We start from the raw sequence: 16939 nt of genomic DNA on the forward strand, positions 1-16939 counted from the left end.
GAATAATCATGCCTAGTTAATACTTGAGAGATCCGGTCTGCCACCGCTGAGTTTCCCTTTAGCAAGCTGCTCAGGGTTAAATCAAGGTCTTGTTACTACATCTTGAGATCTTGGTCCTCTTCCCTTTGACTCAGGGACAAGACAGGTGCCAGGTCAGCCCAGGGGGCCTTGGCTTCCTGCGGACTCACCTTGGACGTGGCAGTGTGGTGGCTTCCGTGGACACCTGACCCTCAGCAGGGGTGGAAGGAGTCTCTCCTTCAGGAGTTACCTGGCTCTCCCAAGGTTCACAGGGCTGCCCTAGGGGCTGGAGGTAGAAAGAAGTGGGCGGTAGGCACCTGCTTCCAAACCCCTAGATAGCACAGCTGAGTTCCCCCAGTAACATCAGGGCAGCAACCTTCCCAATGGTCTGGGCAAAACCAGCCGCCGGAGTCTCTGGAGTGGAGATAATTAGCCCTGACCTAGGATGCAGCCCTTTCCAGCCCTTGTCTCCTCACTGGTTCCGCGACTCTGTGGGAAGGGAGTTATATCTCCTCCCTGAAGACTTGGGATATAGAGACGAAGGTCTCCCAATGAGCCAGTTGGTGCCTCAGCTCAAGCCTTCTGAGACGCCATGTCTAGAACATTAAAAAAAACTTCAAAACAGATTTTTTTTAACACCAAAAACATTTTGTTTTGGGATATAGCTGATTAACAATGTTGTGGGAGTTTCAGGTGAACAGTGAGGGGATTCAGCCATACATGTACGTGTATAAAGCAACTTTTATACAATTTGCTTTATGAAGGATGAAGTAGTTATTGCAACATAAGTGGACTTTGCCCACATTTCAAAGACAGCGCTGTAGGAGTTGAGCCCTCCCTGGGGTTCTGCCTCTCCTATTCAGAGGCTTACCTCTATCAGTACACTTGGCTGTTGACAACCTGCCTCTTCTCTAGGGGCAGAAGGAGTGATGGAAAAGCAGTGGCTTGGCTTCTAGAAATGACCTGTGATCTGGGAATTCATGGGTCCAGCTGGTGGAGGGTAGCAGTAGAGGAATTAACTTGCCACCATTTGTTGCATGTTTCTCTTTCGCCATGCCACATGCCAGGTGCTTTCCCTGTGCCATCTCATTTAATCCTCCCAACTGTTAGAGGCAGTTCTCGTGAACCCCATAGGGATGTGGGACTCTACCAGGCAAGGGAGGCTTCTGGGATGATCTGAGTTGGTGGGGCTGGGGTGATCAGGAAACAGTGGCAGAGAGCTGTGGTGGCAGAGGCCTTGGTACCTTAGCTGTGTCCTGATTAAAAAGTAAAAAAATACGTTTCTTTGTTTTTCCTCCTTATTATCACGGTAAGATGTATTCATTGTTGAACACACAGAGAAGAAGAAAGTGAAAATCCCCTGTAATCTGACTCTCCAGAGAAAGCCATTGTTAACATGGTTTATATCCTTCCAGACTTATTTCTGTGTGTGTGCGCCTGACTTCAGCAAAATTGAGATCCTATTGTATGTACAGCTTTGTAACTCATGTCATTTTCTTACTAGTGTGGTGGGACTATTTCCTTGTATCAGCCTGTATTCCTCTATTGAAGTAATCTCCTTGCCAGATCTGGGAAACTGGGGAGAGTCCAGCCCAGCAGGGAGTGGACGCCCTGCCCAGCCATGGCCTTCGGGCTGGGTTGGGTGGGTATCAGGGAAGGTTGCTACGTGAACCAGTGACTGTGCCCTGAGTGTGCAGCAAGCGGGCAGGAACCTGGTGGGGTGGGGAGCCTCTTGCTCCGTGTATGTAGCCTTCTCTCAGCTCTCTCCGAGGACTGATAACTAGAAAAGTTTCCTCTGGTTTCCTGCATTAACTCTGTTTCCTTGACAAAATCAGCCCTCTTCCAGACTGCTGGTTTTCTTTGTACACTTAATGACCTTTGCTTGTCTGCTTGTGAATGAGGAGTCTTATCAGCGGTTATCAAATGTGGCCAATACTTAGAAGCACCTGGAGAGCCTATTAAATATGCAGATTCCTAGGGACTTCCTTGGTGGTCCAGTGGCTAAGATTCCATGCTCCTAATGTGCCAGCCCCAGGTTCGATCGCTGGTCAGGGAACTAGATCTCACGTACTGCAATTAAAAAAACAAACAAAAATATCTCACAGGCTGCACAAAGATCCTGAGTGCTGCAACTAAGACCTGGTGCAGCCAAATAAATAAATAAATAAATAGTAAAAAACAAAAGCAAAAAACCCTGCAGATTCCTAGAATCTTCTCCTGAACATCCTGGTTTAACAGGTTTGGGGTAGAGTCAAGAAGTCACAGAAGTAGTATTTTGATGACCAACCAGGTTTGGAAGCTATAGATTCAGAGTCAATTTTGATAGCCACCGTGGACTCCCTTAAAATGAAGGTCTTTGCTAAGCTTTCCTCAATTCCCTGGCTTTTCCCCAGCATGGCAGGTAGCTCCTGGCCTTCAGCTGTGGGCTTTGCCAGGGTGGAACCAGATGAAGCTACTGCCTAGCTGGTAGTTTTCCTGAGCACAAACAGTTAAAGGGAGGTAAATTTCCAGAATTCCTTTCAGAGAGAATACGATATGGAATATGTTGTGGTTTATGTATTTGTGTGTTTATATGCAGGAGCACAAACCTTTGTCTCCCACTAAGGGCACCTTTTGGGCTTCCCTGGTGGCTCAGAGGTTAAAGCGTCTGCCTCCAATGTGGGAGACCCGGGTTCGATCCCTGGGTCGGGAAGATCCTCTGGAGAAGGAAATGGTAACCCACTCCAGTATTCTTGCCTGGAGAATCCCATGGACGGAGAAGCCTGGTAGGCTACAGTCCATGGGGTCGCAAAGAGTCGGACACGACTGAGCGACTGAATGGAACGGAACGGAACGGAAGGGCACCTTTCAAGTAACATTAATTGGCCATACTTTAAGTTGCCTTGTAGGAGATGGCCTGGCTTCAGGGAAGAGGAGTAAGTAAACTGGAGTTTGAACCTAACAACTCCAGAGGGACTTTTACTTATGAGAAATGGTATAATTTGAAGAAGCCATTACTGGTGCACATAAGTTTTTTTCCTTCAGGATTATATATTTTAATTTTATTAGTATATTTGTTGGCTTTAAAAACAGCTTTATTGAGATATAATTCACATACCTACAATTCACTCATTTGAAGTATACAATTAAGTGGTTTTCAGCATATTCACAGGATTGTGTAACCATCACCACAGTCAATTTCAGACCATTTTTATCACTTCAGAAAGAAACACTATACCTGTTAGTTTGAAAGTGAAAGTCACTCAGTTGTGACCAACTCTTTGTGATCCCATGGACTGTAGTCTGCCAGACTCCTCTGTCCATGGAATTCTCCAGGCCAGAATACTGGAGTGGGTAGCCGTTCCCTGCTCCAGGGGATCTTCCCAACCCAGGGATGGAACCCAGGTCTCCCGCATTGTAGGTGGATTCTTTACTGTCTGAGCCACCAAGGAAGCCCTAGTTTCAGTTCAGTTCAGTTCAGTCGCTCAGTCGTGTCCAACTCTTTGCGACCCCATGAATCACAGCACTCCAGGCCTCCCTGTCCATCACCATCTCCCAGAGTACACTCAAACTCATGTCCATCGAGTTGGTGATACCATCCAGCCATCTCATTTTCTGTTGTCCCTGTCTCCTCCCACCCCCAATCCCTCCCAGCATCAGAGTCTTTTCCAGTGAGTCAACTCGTCGCATGACGTGGCCAAAGTATTGGAGTTTCAGCTTTAGCATCAGTCCTTCCGATGAACACCCAAGACTGATCTCCTTTAGAATGGACTGGTTGGATCTCCTTGCAGTCCAAGGGACTCTCAAGAGTCTTCTCCAACACCACAGTTCAAAAGCATCAATTCTTCGGCAATCAGCTTTCTTCATAGTCCAACTCTCACATCCATACATGACCACGGGAAAAACCATAGCCTTGACTAGATGGACCTTGGTTGGCAAAGTAATGTCTCTGCTTTTTAATATGCTATCTAGGTTGGTCATAACTTTCCTTCCAAGGAGTAAGCATCTTTTAATTTCCTGGCTGCAATCAGCATCTGCAGTGATTTTGAAGCCCAAAAAATAAAGTCTGACACTGTTTCCACTGTTTCCCCATCTATTTCCCACGAAGTGATGGGACCAGATGCCATGATCTTTGTTTTCTGAATGTTGAGCTTCAAGCCAAACTTTTCATGCTCCTCTTTCACTTTCATCAAGAGCCTTTGAGTTCCTCTTCACTTTCTGCCATAAGGGTGGTGTCATCTGCATATCTGAGGTTATTAATATTTCTCCCGGCAATCTTGATTCCAGCTTGTGCTTCTTCCAGCCCAGCGTTCCTCATGATGTACTCTGCATATAAGTTAAATAAGCAATACACAATATATTGACAATATACAACCTTGACATACTCCTTTTCCTATTTGGAACCAGTCTGTTGTTCCATGTCCAGTTCTAACTGTTGCTTCCTGACCTGCATACAGGTTTCTCAAGAGGCAGGTCAGGTGGTCTGGTATTCCCATCTCTTTCAGAATGTTCCACAGTTTATTGTGATCCACACAGTCAAAGGCTTTGTCATAGTCAATGAAGCAGAAATAGATGTTTTTCTGGAACTCTCTTGCTTTCTCCATGATCCAGCAGATGTTGGCAATTTGATCTCTGGTGCCTCTGCCTTTTCTAAAACCAGCTTGAACATCTGGAAGTTCACGGTTCACATATTGCTGAAACCCCCAATTCCCAGTCCCCTCTGTCCCTCAGCTCTAAGCAATCACTAATTTACTTTCTGTCTCTATAGACTTGCTTATTTTGGATATTTCATATCAGTGGAATCATATAACATGTGGTCTTTTGTAACTGGCTTCTTTCACTTAGCATAATGTTTCCAAGGTTCATCCATGTTGAAGCATGGATCAATACTTCACTGATTTTTTATGGCTGAGTAATATTCCATTGTATGGACATGCCACATTTTGTTTATCCACTCACTAATGGACATTTAGATTGCTTCTGTCTTTCGTCTATTATGAATACTGCTCTGCTACAAACGTTCATACACAAGTTTTTGTGTGGACAAATATTTTCAATTCTCTTGCATATATACCTTGGAATAGAATGGCTAGAGGGACAAGAAGGCCTTCTTCAGTGAATAATGTTTAATAATAGAAGAAAACACCAAAAGGGGAAAGACTTTTCTTCAGGAAAATTGGAAACATCAAGGGAGCTTTCTGCCCCAAAATGGGCACAATAAAGGATAAAGGATAAAAAAGGCACCTAGTAGGTGCTGTAGAGATCAAGAAGAGATGGAAAGAATACATGTATGACTGTATAAAAAAGGTCTTAATGAACCAGATTACTGCAATGGTGTGGTTAGTCACCCAGAGCCAGACATTCTGGAGTGTGAAGTCAAGTGGACCTTAAGAAGCACTGCTGTTAATAAAGCTAGTAAAGATAGTGCTAAGTTGTGTGCGACTCTTGCAGTCCCATGAACTGTAGCCCGCCAGGCTCCTCTATCCATGGGCTTCTCCAGGCAAGAATACTTGAGGGGGTTGCCATTTCCTTCTCCAGGGGAACTTCCCATAAATCTCGTGGTTGTGATGAAATTCCAGCAGAACTATTTATGTCCCTAAAGGACATAAATAAAGGTTTTGCATTCTTTATGTCAGCAAATCTGGAAGAAGACCCAGCAGTGGCCACAGTACTGGAAAAGGTCAATCTGATTCCCAAGAAAGGTGGTGCCAAAGAATGTTCTAACCAGCGGACAGTCACACTCATCTCCCATGCTAAGGTCATGCTTAAAATCTTGCATGCTAGGCTTCAACTGTATGCAAACCAAGAACTGTAGATGTCCAAGCTGGTTTTAGAAAAGGAAGAGGAACTAGAGATCAAATTGCCAACATTCACTGGATTATAGAAAAAGCAAGGGAATTTCAGAAAAATACTTATCTCTGTTTCATCGACTACACTAAAGTCTTTGACTGTGTAGATCATGACAAACTGTGGAAAGCTCTTAGAGAGATGGGAATACCAGACCATCTTACCTGAGAAAACTGTATGCGGCTCAAGAAGCCAACAGTTGTATGGAACCTTGTATGGGACAACTGATTGGTTCAAGATTGAGAAAGGAGTATGACAAAGGTGTCTGCTGTCACCCTGTTTATTTAACCGATATGCTGAGCACATCATAAGAAATGCTGGCTGGATGAGTTACAAGCTGGAATCAAGATAGGTGGGAGAAACATCAACAGCCTCAGATATGTGGATGATACCACTCTAATGGCAGAAAGTGAAGAGGAACTAAAGAACCTCTTGATGAGGGTGAAGGAGGAGAGTGAAAGAGCTGCCTTAAGGCTGAATATTAAAAAAAAACTAAGATCATGGTATCCGGCTCCATTACTTCATGGCAAATAGAAGGGGAAAAGGTGGAAGCAATCACAGATTTCCTCTTCTTGGACTCCAAAATCACTGTGGATGATGACTGCAGCCATGAAATCAGAAGATGATTGCTTCTTGTCAGGAAAGCGATGACAAACCTAGATAGTGTTTTGAGAATCAGAGACATTACTCTGCCAACAAAGGTCCATATAGTCAAGGCTATGCTCTCCCCAGTGGTCACATATGGTTGTGAGAGCTGGACCGTAAAGAAGGCAGAATGCCAAAGAATTGATGCCTTCGAACTGTGGTGCTGGAGAAGACTCCTGAGAGTCCCTTGGACAGCAAGGAGATCAAACAAGTCAATCTTTAGGGAGATCAACTCTGAATATTCACTGGACGGACTGATGCTGAAGCCAGTATTTTGGTCACTTAATATGAACAGATGACTCATTGGAAAAGTCCTTGATGCTGGGAAAGATCGAGGGCAGGAGAAGAGGGTGTCAGAGGATGAGATGGCTGGATGGCATCACCAATACAATGAACATGAACTTGGGCAAACTTGGAGATGGTGAGGGACAGGGAGGCAGGGTGTGCTGCAGTCCATGGGGTTGCAAAGAGTTGACATGACTGCTTGACTGGACAACAACAGCAACACGAGTTGCTAGGTCAAATGGCAACTCTGTGTTTAACTGTTTGAGAAGCTGTCAAACTCTCTTCCAGAGTGGTTGCACCATTTTACATTTCCATCAGCAAGGCTGAGGTTTTTGATTTCTCCACAATCTCACCAACACTTGTTATTGTCTGATTTTTTGATTCTAGCCATCCTAGTAGATGTGAAGTGGTATCTCATTATGGTTTTGACTTGCATTTCTCTGATGACCAGTGCTACTGAGCATCTTTCATATGCTTATGGACTAGTTATATATTTACCAAAGTTTATTCAGATAATTTGCCCATTTAATTTAAAATTTAACTTAAATAGTAAATTTCAGGACTGAAAGTGAAAGTCACTCAGTTGTATCCGGCTCTTTGTGACCCCATGGACTATACAGTCCTTGGAATTCTCCACGCCAGAATACTGGAGTGGGTAGCCTTTCCCTTCTCCGTGGGATCTTCCCAACACAGGGATCGAACCCAGGTCTCCCTCATTGCAGGTAAATTCTTTACCAGCTGAGCCACAAGGAAAGCCCATGAATACTGGAGTGGGTAGCCTATCCCTTCTCCAGTGGATCTTCTGGACCCAGGAATCCAACTGGGGTCTCCTGCATTGTAGGTGGATTCTTTGCCAACTGAGCTATGAGGGAAGCCCTGATTCCAGGACTATTTGTTTTTTATTAAGTTGCAAGGGCTCAGTGGTAAAGAGTCTGTCTGCCAAGCAGGAGATGTGGGTTCAATCCCTGGGTCAGAAAGATCCCCTGGAGAAGGAAATGGCCACCCACTCCAGTATTCTTGCCTAGAAAATCCCATGGACAGAGGAGCCTGGCAGATTACAGTCTGTGGGGTCACAAAGAGTCAAACATGACTTGAGTGATTAAACTCCTACCACTGAGAGTTCTTTGTATGTGCTAGATACTAATCCCTTATCATAAATTATTTACAAATTTTTTTTTCAATCTGGGGCTTTTTTGACCCACTTTCTTGATAGTTTTCTTTGAAGCACAAATGTTTTTCATTTTGATGAAGTCCAGTTAATCCATTTTACATTTTGTTGCTTGTACTTTTGGTGTCAAATCTCAGCATCTACTGCCATATCCAAGATCACAGAGATTTAACTGTTTTCTTCTAAGAGTCTTATAGTTTTGACTCTTAGGTTTTGGTCTTTGAGTTTGAGTTTAAAAAGTATTTTTTTAAAACCATTTTGAGTTAATTTTTGTATATGGTGTGAGGAAAGGATCCAACTTAACTCGTGGGTATATGGTATCCAGTTGTCTTGGGATCATTTGTTGAAAATGCCATTATATTGTCATTGTATGGTCGTGGCACCTATGTTGAAAATTAATTGACCATACATACATGAGTTTCTTTTCAGACTTTTAATTCTTTTCCATTGATCTGTCTGTCTATTCATTGGAAGGATGCTGGGAAAGATTGAAGGCAAAAGGAGAAAGGGGCAACAGAGGATGAGATGGTTAGATAGCATCACTGACTCAATGGACATGAATTTGAGCAAACTCTGGGAGACAGTGAAGGACAGAGGAGCCTGGCGTGCTGTAGTCCATGGGGTTGCACAGTCCAACATGACTTAGCGACTGGACAACAAAATTCTTATGCCAGTATCACACTGTCTTGATTACTGTTGCTTTGTAGTAAGTTTTGAAATTGGAAAGTGTGAATCTTTCAGCTCTTTTCTTCTTTTTCAAGATTATTTGATTATCTTGGATTTCCTGAGTTTCTATGTGAATCTTAGGCACAATATTTTATATAGAAAATATAAACCCAAGTTCATAATAATGTTTGATAAATATTTAAAGAGTATCTTCTTGAAAGGATACCAGCTTATTAGCTTGCCTGAGGCAACAGCTAATTAACCTACCTGGGCTTCGGTCCAGGAGCTGAATGTGGTGAGTGGTCGTGGAAGACAGCAGGTTGCCTTTCCTCCAGGGTGTCTGAGCCAGAAGCTGATAGGCAGTCTGGACGTGTTTTGAGGGTTGCAGGGAACTGTGAACATTGGGTGACAGAAGACACAACCCACCTCTCTTTAGAACTGTTCTCCCCAAATGAACCTGCAGGAAAAAAGCTGTGGGTAGCAGCTTTGCGTGTCGGCTCTAGAGGAAGTGCCCGGAATCCTTAGTTCGCTGGAGGGGACAAAGTCGGCAAGATGTGAAGGCAGAGTCGACTCAGGAGTGTCCTTAACTTACTGGGCATTGTCTTTGTTTTTCTGTTTGTTGTGCTGGTACCATGTGAGCTGGGAACTGCCCCTCTCCTTTCTCTGACTCACGTTAGAAGCCACAGAGATAAAAAGTCCATTTTCTGTAGTGAGAATGAAGCTTGGGAACAGATGCCAGGAGGATGATATGTTGGGCAGTGAGAAGTCAGGCCCTGAACTGGGGGCCCGCCACATGGCCCTGCCAGCTGCCCCTGGCTCACCCTGATGCCCTGAGCCTGCAGTAGTCCCTGGGCTTGGCTGGGAAACCCATTAACATCTCTCAGGAGCTTGTCATTTGCTGGTCAGGGTCCTCAGCCTTTTTTGGCTTTCCTGTCGATTGGAGACCATTTGCTTGGGAGCCTGTCAGTAGCCCTTTGTTCTCTTTTCCAATTCTGCTTTTTATGTTCTTTTTCTTTCTTTTTTTGCCATGCCACGCATGGCATGTGGGATCTTAGTTCCCTGACCAGAGATCAAACCCTTGCCCCCTGCAGTGGAAGCATGGAACCTTAACCTCTAGACCACCAGGAGAGCCCTCTATGTTTTTTTTTTTTTTTAAAAACAAAACAAAATGAAATTCTTTATTATGAAATGTAGCACACAGACAGAAAAGTGTCCCTCCAAATGATGTGCAGCTCAGTGGTTTATCATGCAGCAAACACTGTGTAACTTTCCCTGGGGTTAAAATTGCCAAAATCCAGAAGTCTTATATTTGATGTGTAGTTTTTTTTTTCCTTTATCATTCAGTTCAAAATATTTTCTGATTTTCAAGCAATTTCTTGTTGAATTCATTGGTTATTTGGAAGTATATTTCCTAATTTCTATGTATTGGGGGTTTTTGTAGTTTTTGTCCAATGTATTTTGCATCCTTTCAGTCCTTTGATGGCCCAGCATAATGTCAATTTTTATAAATGTTCTGTTTGTGCTTGAAAAGATCTGTAGTAGATGGGTGTAGGGTTCTTTGTATATGTCAGGTTTAGGTCAAGTTCGCTACTTTTGTTGTTCACATATTCTGTCTTTGCTGATTTTTTTCCCCCATCAGTTACTAAGAGAAGTGGGTTAAAATTCCTGTTATGACTGTAAATTTATCAGTTTCTCATTTTAGTTCTGTCATTTTCTTCTTTATGTATTTTGAAGCAATAGTAAGCACATACAAGTTTAGAATTATCATCTTTCTGATGAGTTGAAATGCTTATTATTGTGATCTTTTATTGTTTGAAGTCTTCTCTTTACTTCTAGTGGCGATAAAGTCTACTTTTCCTGACATTGACATAGATGGCTAGTCTTCTTTCGGTTGATAATTACATATCTCTTTCCATCATGTTTCTTTAAATCTTCCTGTTTCTTTACGTTTTAGGTGCCCTGTCTATTACAAATGGCAGGCACAGACTTATTTTTTTCTTCGTAATACAGACCTGGAGTGATGTCTTCCTTTAAAATGATCTTTATTTGCTTCTGTCAGGTGCTTGAGGTCACTGGCAATCTGGAATGACATCAATTCAGTGTTAGGGACTGAGATTGAGTTGAGCTGCAGTCCTGTGTGGAATTGTGTTTAGCTGTGGTTTTGTTGTTGTTGCTGTTCAGTTGCCAAGTCATGTCTGACTCTTTGCAATCCCATGAACTGCAGCACGGCAGTCTTCCCTGTCCTTTACCATCTCCCACAGTTTGCTCAAATTTATGTTCATTGAGTCAGTGATGCTATCTAACCATCTCATCCTCTTCCACCCAATTCTCCTCCTGCCCTCAGTATTTCCCAGCATCAGGGTCTTTTCCGTTGAGTAAACTCTTCACATCAGGTGGCCAAGGTATTGGAGCTTCAGCTTGAGCTTCTGCATCAGTCCTTCCAGTGAATATTCAGGGTTGATTTCCTTTAGGATTGACTGGTTTGATCTCCATGCTGTCCATGGGACTCTCAAGAGTCCTTGGATTAATATGGGACATTTCCAGATTTTGCAGTTTGGTAGTAGTGAGTATGGTTTAAATCATTTAAACTTCTTTATTAAGAAAATCAAGGACCTCAAAAACTGGAAGTCTTCTTTATCCTCAGTCAAACTATAGTGATTTATCTTAGAAGTGTATTTTCTTAACAGTTTTTAAAATTGAAACATTGCTTGAGAATTGAGATCCAATTTATGTCATCCAACTCTGGAGAAAACATGAGTATGCATTAGTTATCTACCGTGTCATAACTTGGGGCCCCACTAAGTGTTGGCTTAAAAAAACCAAACAATTTTAATCTCACCGTTTCTGTGTGTCAGGAGTTTGGGGATGGCTTAGTAAGGTGGTTTTTTCTGAGACTCTCTCACAGAAGTTGCAGTCAAGATGCTATCAGACGTGCTGGCAGCGCAATCTGCTACTGGAAGGAAAATCAGCTTGGGGAGCCACATTAATGTCAAATTTCACAGGAAGCAAAGAGTCAGATGAATGGGGTTGGATTGACCCATCAAAATTTTTATTCCGCCACAGCAGCGCCCTGCTCACTGTCGTTCTGCCAGCGTGCATGCATGAGTGCCTAGTCACTCAGTCGTGGCACCATTAAACACCAGGGCCACTTTTCCCAAAGGGAACTCAAGATTCTTCCTCCTTAAAACAAGACACCTGAAATTCTACAGGGCCACCTCTTAAGAGCTGGGTGGCTCCAGTTCCTCAGCGCCACTGCAGCTACCGTTTCTCCCTTGGAGGGCAGGGAGTGAAATTGATAACATAACCCTCTCTGATTGTTAGCAATTGGCTCCATGTAGACCCAGCCTCTTTGTGCGTTTGTCCTGTTATCATCCTCCTTCCTGTGGCTTTCAAAACATGGCAGTTCTTAATTGATTTAGAGGTGAATAGAGTTTGGAGGTGACTGCTGTTCCATGCTCGGAGAAGGCAATGGCAAGCCACTCCAGTACTCTTGCCTAGAAAATCCCATGGATGGAGGAGCCTGGTGGGCTGCAGTCCGTGGGGTCGCTAGGGGTCAGACACGACTGAGCGACTTTACTTTCACTTTTCACTTTCACACATTGGAGAAGAAAATGGCAACCCACTCCAGTGTTCTTGCCTGAAGAATCCCAGGGAAGGGGGAGCCTGGTGGGCTTCCGTCTATGGGGTCACACAGAGTCGGACACGACTGAAGTGACTTAGCAGCAGCAGCAGCAGCAGCAGCTATTCCATGCTAGGCAGACAAGTCCCTCAGAGCTGTATTCTCTACACACCCCTGGGTGGCATGAGTTCCTTCTAGGACACAGTCTTGCTGAACCTTGCATCCAGCAGTGGTCTGCAACCTTCATCTTCTTCCTTCCTTTTCTGGGTAGGTCTCTTTCTGATGTTGTCCTGAGAGTCAGAGCTCATCTTCCTGCGGTCCTCTACTTAGTAAGATCTGCTGGATGGAATTTCTTTAGCCGGCTTCTATACCTTTATCCCCACGGTGTCCAATGAGCCCGAAATCCCCAAGTCCTGTGCCCAGCAGAATTTGGGTTTGTTGCCATCCCTGCCTGCACTTTTGGAAGCTCACTCTCATCTATCATTTCTCCTGCCATACGGGGCTTTTCTGGTCTCCAATTGCCTCTGGACTCCTGCTCCCTGCTGCATTCCTCAGGCTTTCTGGGTACCTGGCGCCACCCACCCTTTGAAGACAGAGCTGGTGCCCACTTGTAGCCCCACGGAAACTGGGGCTGGGCCTTTTTCAGTGCTCCTGAACACCCGATGAGGATGACTTCAGGTCCTCTAGCCTGAACTTCCTGCACACTCACAGCCCACACCCTGAGCCAGGGGAGAAAGTGGGGATATTGATAAGACCAGAGATTTGGGGGCTTGTGAAGGGCTTGATGAGCTGGTACCTAAACCTGCTGAAGGCCCTAGGGATTCAGCCTGACTTCCTCTCCTCCTGGTGGCGCATTTCTCTAGACTTGGAGACATTCTTGGAGCCTGCCCTCTTTTGGGCTTCCTCTTGGCTTCTAAGCAAAGGAAAAGCCTTGTCATGTGTCTGATGGCTCTCTCTGCTCCTGGACCCCAGGGTTTCATTGGCAGAGGCAGTGGTACACAGAAGAGTGTTTTGGAAAACCAGTTCTGTGCACAGGAAAGGAGTTTGGGTATAGTTCTGGGCTCTAGTTCAGGCTTGACCTACTTTGGTCCCCTTGGCCCAGGGCAACTTACCTTCTCTCTCTGGGTAAGACTGTTCCAGCTACCTAATGAGAAGGTTGGACAAGGTGATTTCAGGAGCCTCAGATGTTCAAGTTGGACCATAAAGAAGGCTGAGCACTGAAGACTTGATGCTTTCAAACTGTGGTGCTGGAGAAGACTCTTGAGAGTCCCTTGCATTGCAAAGAGATCGAACCAGTTAATCCTAAAGAAAATCAACCCTGAATATTCATTGGAAGGACTGATGCTGGAGCTGAAGCTCCAATACTTTGGCCACCTGATGCGAAGAGCCAACTCATTGGAAAAGACCCTGATGTTGGGAAAGATTGAAGGCAGGAGGAGAAGGGGGTGACAGAGGATGAGATGGTTGGATGGCATCACCGACTCAGTGGGCATGAGTTTGAGCAAACTCTGGGAAGTAGTAAAGGACAGGGGAGCCTGGTGTGCTGCAGTTCATGGTGTCTCAAAGAGTTGGACACAACTTAGCAACTGAACCACAGCAACAGACATTCGATGGATTGGGCTAAGGGGGAGGAGTGGCATGGCTGGGAAAGGGTCCCACACTTCATCTTACCGTCCCTCATCTGTGAGCCTGAGGATGGCCTGGAATAGGGTTGTACTGCCCTTGGGGGCCTGGAGCCTGGGCTGCTGGGTTTGGTTTCTCTGCTGTAACAGGCTGTAGGCAACCTGGCCTTCCCTGAGGAGCCCTGCTTGCAGGGCCTGGAAGGGGAGCTGTGTGGCACTGTGCAGACTCGTCTGGTTTCTGAGTCAGTCTGCACCCCAGGCCTGTCCTCGGCTCTGGCTCCACCCTTGAGCTTGCTCAGGGCCCTGTCCTTAGCCCCTGGGCTCTGAGTTCCCTGAGGGCAGGCACTGTTCAGACTGACCCTTCCTCCCTCAGGCCTTTGTGCAAAGGCCCAGCAGAAGTTTATCAGATGGAATTAGCGACCCCTTGTGTTGGGAGATTTCTTGGTTTCAATTTTCAGGAAAGTGCTGTTGGAAGGTGATAGGTGTTGGGCAGCACAGTGGTTCCAGTGGCCATGGGAAGCCTGATGTGTTTGAACTCAGGCTGGCTTTGTACTGGTTCAGTTCAGTTGCTCAATTGTGTCCGACTCTTTGCCACCCCATGGACTGTAGCACGCCAGGCTTCCCTGTCGATCACCAACTCCCGGAGCTTACTCAAACTCATGTCCATTGAGTTGGTGATGCCGTCCAACGATCTCATCCTCTGTCATCCCCTTCTCCTTCCATCTTCAATATTTCCCAGCATCAGGGTCTTTTCAAATGAGTCAGTTCTTCGCATCAGGTGGCCAAAGTATTGGAGTTTCAGCTTCAGCATCAGTCCTTCCAATGAATATTCAGGACTGATTTCCTTTAGGATGGACTAGTTGGATCTCCTTGCAGTCCAAGGGATTCGCAAGAGTCTTCTCCAACACCACAGTTCAAAAGCATCAATTCTTTGGAGCTCAGTTTCCTTCACAGTCCAACTCTCACATTCATACATGACTACTGGAAAAACCACAGCTTTGACTAGATGGACCTTTGTTGGCAAAGTAATGTCTCTGCTTTTTAATACGCTGTCTAGGTTGGTCATAACTTTTCTTCCAAGGAGCAAGTGTCTTTGAATTTCATGGCTGCAGTCACCATCTGCAGTGGTTTTGGAGCCCCTCAAAATAAAGTCTGACACTGTTTCCCTTGTTTCCCCGTCTACTTGCCATGAAGTGATGGGACCGGATACCATGATCTTAGTGTTCTGATTGTTGAGTTTTAAGCCAACTTTTTCACTCTCCTCTTTCACTTTCATCAAGAGGCTCTTTAGTTCTTCTTCGTTTTCTGCCATAAGGGTGGTGTCATCTGCATATCTGAGGTTATTGATATTTCTTCCGGCAATCTTGATTCCAGCTTGTGCTTCACCCAGCCTGGCATGTCTCATGATGTACTCTGTATATAAGTTAAATAAGCAGGGTGACAACATACAACCTTGATGTACTCCTTTTCCTATTTGAAACCAGTCTGTTGTTCCATGTTCATTTCTAACTGTTGCTTCTTGACCTGCATACAGATTTCTAAGGAGACAGGTCAGGTGGTCTCTTTAAGAATTTTCCACAGTTCGTTGTCATCCACACAGTCAAAGGCTGTGCAGAGTTTGCATTGGTAGAGTTTCAGGAAAAAAAATGTGTTAAACACAGATGCCTTTGGGTTGATGAGGTCCCATCCATGGCTGCTGGCTCTGTTGTCTGTTGCCAACCTCCCTCTCCCACCCTACACTGGATCGGACAGTTTTTGTAGGTTTCTCAGCTCTAGGGAGCCCCAAAGTGGTAATTGCTCAGACTTTGTGCTAATAATACTGTGGATTCTCCTGGCGCCTTTCATCCAAGGACCTCCTCACCCTCCAGCATTATCTGATTCCCACACAGTTCAGAGAGTGTGATAACCCCTATTATTACTCCACCCCACAGCCAAGGACATTGTGGCTCTGAGAGACAAGGGTCGTTGGGGCTGGAACTGGAACAGGCCTCCTGGGCGTCTGAGATCAGTGTCCCGGGCAGGAAAGCACCAGAGGTTTCTGATGGGTGAAGAGCTGGATCAGGGTTGGCTGGAGTCTAAATTGCTTGGGACTGTAGCTTAAGCAGTCCAGAGTGTGAGAGGCAAGATCGCAGTGGTTGATGGACTGCTGCAGAGCTATAGATGCAGAGTTTCCCTCCTTTCTGTGCTCTGCCTGCCCTTCCTGCAGCCACCAACAAAGCATGAACCCCAGCCACCAGCCCAGTTTCATGGGGCATGTCCCGAGGTGAAGAGTTGGGGTGATGAGGGATGTCTCACTGTGCCCTGAGGAATGGTGGAGAGACTTTAGACTTTGATCTAAAGAAGAGAGCCTAGAGACTGCAGAGTGAGGTCCAGTCAATGAAAGGTACCAAGAGACCACATTTGACTCTATAGAGCTGGGGCATTGAACAGCCAGACTTATCTCAAAAAGGAAAGAGCTCTCATTTCAGGAAGTGAGCTCCCCATCCCTGGGGGTGATCAAGCAGAGGCAGATAACTGCTAAACAGTGTTGTCATGGATGGAGCAGTACAGACTTTCTGGTTGATGCACTGGTTCTCTGCAGGCCCTGTGTCCACTGGGTAGATGGAGTTCAGTGGCTTCTTGAGGTTCTAGGAGGAGTCTATTTGACTTGAGAGACGATTTTTCCACATGTCATTGAGGACGAAGAGTGTGGTCCTCTCTCTGTCTCTCTGGAGAGCTGCTGGATGCCTATGAGGATGACCTGATATTCTATTTTGTTTTTATATTGTGTTTTTAAAAATAAAAATCGTGAAAGCCACAGGAGAAACTTCGTGCAGCCCCTCAATTCTTCATCTGTATTCCAGCCCTTGTCCTTCGATTATCTTCATGTTTCCCCTCTCCCTCTCTTTCTTGCTTCCCCCTTTTCTCTCTTTCTCTTCTTTCCTGCTTTGTTTCCTCTTTAGTTTTTTAAAAAAATGTTATTGAAGTATAGTTGATTTACAGTGTTGTGTTGATTTGTCCTGTAGAGCAAGGTGACTCAGTTTTGTGTATATGTATTCCTTTCCACTAGGGTTTATCACGGGATGTTGACTATAGTTCCCCGTGCTATAC

The 16939-nt window shown here is 45.1% G+C and overlaps 1 protein-coding gene across 3 annotated transcripts in view; it reads left to right on the top strand.

The window, feature by feature from the left end:
• The window catches only part of RGS3 (regulator of G protein signaling 3), a 139003-nt gene that overhangs the window by 362 nt on the left and 121702 nt on the right, over window positions 1-16939 (top strand). The window lies entirely within an intron of this gene.

This window comes from Moschus berezovskii, chromosome 7, assembly GCF_049115385.1.
Source record: "Moschus berezovskii isolate FMDL1 chromosome 7, NW_MosBer_1.0, whole genome shotgun sequence".
In the NCBI taxonomy this organism is placed as follows: Eukaryota; Metazoa; Chordata; class Mammalia; order Artiodactyla; family Moschidae; genus Moschus; species Moschus berezovskii.